The sequence below is a fragment of the Choloepus didactylus genome, chromosome 1 (assembly GCF_015220235.1).
Source record: "Choloepus didactylus isolate mChoDid1 chromosome 1, mChoDid1.pri, whole genome shotgun sequence".
In the NCBI taxonomy this organism is placed as follows: Eukaryota; Metazoa; Chordata; class Mammalia; order Pilosa; family Megalonychidae; genus Choloepus; species Choloepus didactylus.
In genome coordinates, this window is record NC_051307.1 from 134,152,955 (window position 1) to 134,159,747 (window position 6,793).

At 39.1% G+C, this 6,793-nt stretch overlaps 1 pseudogene; it reads right to left on the reverse strand.

Annotated features, from left to right (window-relative positions):
- Nucleotides 1-2,030: 2,030 nt before the first annotated feature.
- LOC119527355 lies at nucleotides 2,031-3,435 on the reverse strand (annotated as a pseudogene).
- Between the last annotated feature and the right edge of the window lie 3,358 nt (nucleotides 3,436-6,793).

Genomic DNA, 6,793 nt, shown 5'->3' on the forward strand with positions numbered 1-6,793 from the left:
GCCCAATTATAAAATGGGCAAAAGATATGAAAAGACAGTTCTCTGAAGAGGAAATACAAATGGCCAAGAAACACATGAAAAAATGTTCAGCTTCACTAGCTATTAGAGAGATGCAAATTAAGACCACAATGAGATACCATCTAACACCGGTTAGAATGGCTGCCATTAAACAAACAGGAAACTACAAATGCTGGAGGGGATGTGGAGAAATTGGAACTCTTATTCATTGTTGGTGGGACTGTATAATGGTTCAGCCACTCTGGAAGTCAGTCTGGCAGTTCCTTAGAAAACTAGAGATAGAGCTACCATTCGATCCAGCGATTGCACTTCTCGGGATATACCCGGAAGATCGGAAAGCAGTGACACGAACAGATATCTGCACGCCAATGTTCATAGCAGCATTATTCACAATTTCCAAGAGATGGAAACAACCCAAATGTCCATCAACAGATGAGTGGATAAATAAAATGTGGTATATACACACGATGGAATACTACGCGGCAGTAAGAAGGAACGATCTGGTGAAACATATGACAACATGGATGAACCTTGAAGACATAATGCTGAGCGAAATAAGCCAGGCACAAAAAGAGAAATATTATATGCTACCACTAATGTGAACTTTGAAAAATGTAAAACAAATGGTTTATAATGTAGAATGTAGGGGAACTAGCAGTAGAGAGCAATTAAGGAAGGGGGAACAATAATCCAAGAAGAACAGATAAGCTATTTAACGTTCTGGGGATGCCCAGAAATGACTATGGTCTGTTAGTTTCTGATGGATGTAGTAGGAACAAGTTCACTGAAATGTTGCTATAGTATGTAACTTTCTTGGGGTAAAGTAGGAACATGTTGGAAGTTAAGCAGTTATCTTAGGTTAGTTGTCTTTTTCTTACTCCCTTGCTATGGTCTCTTTGAAATGTTCTTTTATTGTATGTTTGTTTTCTTTTTAACTTTTTTTTTCATACAGTTGATTTGAAAAAAGAAGGGAAAGTTAAAAAAAAAAAAAAGAAAAAAGACAAACAAGGAAAAAAAAAAAAAAAAAAAAAACGATGTATTGCCCCCTTGAGGAGCCTGTGGAGAATGCAGGGGTATTCGCCTACCCCACCTCCATGGTTGCTAACATGACCACAGACATAGGGGACTGGTGGTTTGATGGGTTGAGCCCTCTACCATAAGTTTTACCCTTGGGAAGACGGTTGCTGCAAAGGAGAGGCTAGGCCTCCCTGTATTTGTGCCTAAGAGTCTCCTCCAGAATGCCTCTTTGTTGCTCAGATGTGGCCCTCTCTCTCTGGCTAAGCCAACTTGAAAGGTGAAATCACTGCCCTCCCCCCTACGTGGGATCAGACACCCAGGGAAGTGAATCTCCCTGGCAACGTGGAATATGACTCCCGGGGAGGAATGTAGACCCGGCATCGTGGGATGGAGAACATCTTCTTGACCAAAAGGGGGATGTGAAAGGAAATGGAATAAGCTTCAGTGGCAGAGAGATTCCAAAACGAGCCGAGAGATCACTCTGGTGGGCACTCTTACGCACACTTTAGACAACCTTTTTTAGGTTCTAAAGAATTGGGGTAGCTGGTGGTGGATACCTGAAACTATTAAACTACAACCCAGAACCCATGAATCTCGAAGACAGTTGTATAAAAATGTAGCTTATGAGGGGTGACAGTGGGATTGGGAATGCCATAAGGACCAAACTCCACTTTGTCTAGTTTATGGATCGATGTGTAGAAAAGTAGGGGAAGCAAACAAACAGACAAAGGTACCTAGTGTTCTTTTTTACTTCAATTGCTCTTTTTCACTCTAATTATTATTCTTGTTATTTTTGTGTGTGTGCTAATGAAGGTGTCAGGGATTGATTTAGGTGATGAATGTACAACTATGTAATGGTACTGTAAACAATCGAAAGTACAATTTGTTTTGTATGACTGCGTGGTATGTGAATATATCTCAATAAAATGATGATTAAAAAAAAAAATACTTATTAAACTAAAGCAAATTGACAAACAACATTAATTACACCAGTCCTAACAACCCAATCCACTACTGCTTTTCAACATTCTGGTGACACGGTTGGATTGGATGTTATATTCAAGTTGGTGAGATCCTTGGAAGAAATAGTAGTGTCCCTTGGAGTAGAAGGTTGCATTGATTTTAGGTCCAATTCCTGGAAAGCTTTTGGTAATCAACTTGGGATAATCAGGGTCCACGAGTTGTTTCCTCTCATCATATTTCCAATACCAGTTATCTACAAAGAAGTAGGTCTTGTAGAAAATTGGATGAAAAACAGCTGCATCAATTTTTTTCACAGAAGCAGGGAAACCCAAAGAATATATGTTCTTGGGATAGCTTAGATGTATTCTTAAATTGCTGATTAACCAGTACTTGCCATCTTTAAAAAGAAAAACTTCATTTCTAGCTCCAATTTCATAGGCAGCTTGAATATCAGATGGCAAAGTTGGCCATAAGTTAGAAATTAAACTAACACTAATCTTAGGTGTCTCAGAATGCTTCCACCAGAAGAAATTGTCTTTAAAGAAAAAGATTTTATTTCCAACTGTAGTGACAGCATCGAACCTCAAATTGGGGTCACAGATGTCTATCTGGTGGGGCTCTGGCGTGGGTTGGTGCTGTACTGGGCCTCCATAGAGGAACTGAATGCCTCGTATGTCATCAGAAGAGAGTCTAAGTGTGTGGGGGTCAACATAATTGTAGGTGGAAACATTATGGCCTTTGGATCATTGGAATGATCGAGACCCAAGGAATGGCCAATCTCATGAACTGCAACAAGTAACAAGTTTATGCCTCTGGAGTTTTTAGTCCATATTTCATCCTCATCAAGATGAGCATCTCCTCCAATACCAGCTCCAGCTGGTATTCAAAAGCATGGGCTAAACCTCCACTTTTTCCATCAAAAGGGTAGAAGTCTTTGCTCTCCACGTGAAGAAAAGATCATAATGTCAGTTTCGCCTGCATTAATCTTTCTGAATTTCACAGGGGTCACATCACTCCATACTTGAAAAGTCTTCTGGATGGCATAATTGACATCTGCATGCACCAGGTCAGGAGTGCAGTTGTTGATTCTGTGGGTGATAAAATTTTTCTTCCATACTGGCCCTCCCTCATTGTCTTGAAACGGTGAATGTCTGGCACTCCACATTGGGGTGCGTGCATCACTGCCAGAGTAGATGTGTCCAGTTACCCAGTCACTTTTAACCCCAAGAACGGCTGCATTTCCTGGATTTTATTCTCCATGGGGTTCCCATTGGCTTTTTTTTTCACTGGAAGGCTTTCCATGTGGAAGTCATAAAAGGCTCTCAAGTATCGTTGGGCAAACACCACATCATTTTCTTCTGCGTTGCTATCTCTGGCCAGGGGAATTGATCCAGAAGCAATAACTTGCAGGATCAGAATCAATAGAAGAAATTTCATTCTCAACTTCTCCCGAATGGTTTACCCCAATTTACTCTGTGCCTTTTCAGTCTTGCTTGACACTTTTAAATTACTTTATAACTTGGTGAAACTAGTCCACAAACTAAAGTCATTATAATGATATTTTGACAGAAGGGAAGTACTTTTTAAAAATGTGCTTATTTTGATTACTCGTTAATATTATCTTGTTTGTTCCCAGCTGGTTTATTATCAAGGCTGGCCAAAAAATTAGGTGACCTGGATTCCAATCCAGTTTCCACCTTTAACAATGAGCAACCTTCCTTTCATAAAACACAGTCTCTTCTGGACTGGCTTTTCTTATCTCGGTGCAATGAGGAGTTGTAATACTGACCTATAAGGGCACTTTCAGTCAGCTCTAAAAGACTATGATTTAATGAAATGTCTCTCTATGCCTTAAGTTCCTCATCCATAAAATGGGGGTAACAGTTTCTACTTCCTGGAGTTTTAGAGATGATGAAATAAGTAGCCTGGCGAGCAGACGATGCTCACAAATGTTAGCCAACCTTACAATTTTATCCTGAAAAGTGACCGTCCTCAGAAAGCCTATTTTGAATGCTATTATAGTGACACAGTAATTTGTAATTTCAACTTTCATCTCAGATGATAGTGTATATTTTTATAAATTGGTAAAGGGCAACATAAAGTGCTATTGAGATTATGGAACAAAAGGAACTCTACATATTACTAATGAGAGTATAAATTAAAATTACTTTGGTAAAACATTTGGAAATTTATATACTTAAACTAAACATATGCATATCCTCTGATGCAGAAAAATCTCTCTTGAATATAAACCCAAAAGAAGTTAGTGCTTATGTCCATCAAAAGACATGTGCAAGCATACTCAACAATTTCTTTATTCATAGTAGCTCAAACTTGAAACAACCTCAATGTCCTCTGACAGTAGAATGGAGAAAGTGTGCTTTATTCATGCAATGGAATGAATATAGCAATGAAAAAGAACAAATATTACCAACATGATGTTGAGTAAAAGAAGCCAAGCATAAAAAATGCGTACTTTATGATTCCGTTATGTGACGTTCAACATGATAAAGTTCAGAGCAGTGATTACATTGAGAAGATACTGACTGGAAGAAGGGGTAAGGGATCCTGTGGGGTGTTGGAAGAGTTCCACATATTGATCGAGGTAGTGGTTACACAGGTGTAAAAATCAATATGTAAAACTCAGTCAAACTTTAGATTTAAGATTGGTACATTTTATTGTAAGTTGCACCTCAATAAAACTTTTCTTATAAGATGGTAATAGTATGGAGAAACCCACTACGGGTATCATTAATGTAGAATAAAAAAGGCTTGACCTTGATTAGATTCATGCAACTCCATTTCATTGTAGCTAACACAAAATTCTTGAAAATTATGGTCATTAGGCAGCAATTAATGAACAATTATTTATCACTCCTCTGTCATAAGCTACTATATTAATTTTGTCAGCTGTTCACTTATTTCATAAATATTTAAGTGCCAGGTATTCTTGTAGGTGATAGAACCATTAACAGTAAACAAAATAGGTGTAGCTCTTGTGAGGTTTATTGGCACAAGATAGAAAATAGAGTCACAAGTGCATGTCACTTTATATTATAGGGGAAGTAAAGGTACTTCCCTACTATTGGAGAACATGATAGAGGTTAACAACCCAGAAGGGAAAGATTTGCTAAAGAAAATAACATAGAAGTTGAAACCTGTAGCTTTTGAGCACGTATTGCACGCTGTTTCACAGACCAAAGAGAATATGGCATATTCTAGGAGAAGTTAAGGATGGCTGGACATAAAGTGTGTTGGAAAGGGAGCTAGGAAGTATAATAATTGATGCTAGAGAAGTCAGCCCATGAAGGGCCCAAGCCTTGAAAGGGGGGTTAGATGTTATTCCATGGACAGGGAAAAGACATGATCTGACATACCTTCTAGATTTATTAGTCCAACTTCAGTGTGAAGAATGAATTAAGGGGAGGCAAGGAGACTGATCGGGAGTTTCTTGCAGTAAACTAGACTGGAGATGATGGTATCTAAAACTAAGGAAGTAGAGATGACTCGAGATATTTAGAAAGTAGAAATGGTGAGACTTTAAGACTGGTTGGCTGAGCAAAGGAGGGGGAAGAATGAGGGTTCATGCACATTTCTGGCCTGAGCTACCTCATGGGCATTGGAGCCATTCACCAGGATAGGGAATACAGTGGAAGAGTAGATTGCTAGCTTGGGAGATTTTGAGGCAGGTGAGAGGAAGAAGCTGATGAGTTCTTTTTGGCCCATGCTGTGTTTAAAATATTTATGAGACATTACAGTAGAGATATTCAGAATGCAATTGGTGCCAGGGTAAGTAACTCTCTCAAAGAAATAAATTTGGAAGTCAGCATCGTATAAGCATTAATTAAAGCAATAGGAGTAGAGAAACTCTAAAATCACCACTGAACAAAGTGTAGAGTAAGAAGAAAAGCAAATTCAGTATAGAACACTGTGGACCATTCATATTTAAAGGATCAGCAACAGAGAAAATGGAATACCGAGGAGGAACAGAGAGGAAGGAAGACATCCAGGAGACTGTGTACATAGAAGCTAAAGGAAGGGAGATTTTTTGGATAAAATATTAGGAGAGGAACAGTCAAATGATGTTAAGAGATTACATCAGGAAAATTTTAGTGACCTTAACAAAAGCAGTAGCAGAGGAGGTAGGTGCCAAACTTCAGTGGTCAAGGAGTGAGGAGATGATGTGGTTATTGTGTCTCATTCTCAAACATTTGGGTCTACCCCACAAATTAAGGAATCCCATAACCCTTGCCATTGACTAGTTTAGAAATATATTAGTTAGTGTCCTGGTTTTAGAGAACAGAGTACACTCTCATCAGTTTAAGTGGAAAGGAATTTATTACAGGGCCTTGGTTAAACCGACAGGATGTCTGGAAAGGCCAAGGAACCAAGCTTGGATGTTTCACACCATTGACAACACAGCCAGGAGAAATGACCAACCATACATGGAAACTTCCCAGCAGATATGATGTCCCTGATGATTGAGACCCAGCCAGGATCTCGTCACCAAAACCTCTATGACAGCTGTAGGAGAAAAGCCAAAAGCCTCTACAATAGTGCTTGCCAGAAGAACCGCATGGCCTCTGGCAGGGGTGTATCTATTGGGAAGAAAGCATGAGTAACCATAGCTACACTTCAAGGGAATCTGGAAATAATAGTCTTTAGCTTTGCAGATTCCGAAGCCCAGAAAGGCATGTTACAATGCCATTGGAATGTTGTAGAATGAGATAATCGATAATATCTGACACTCTCTATCCTTTTGGCTACTCAGCATCTATTCACCCTTCTTTCCACA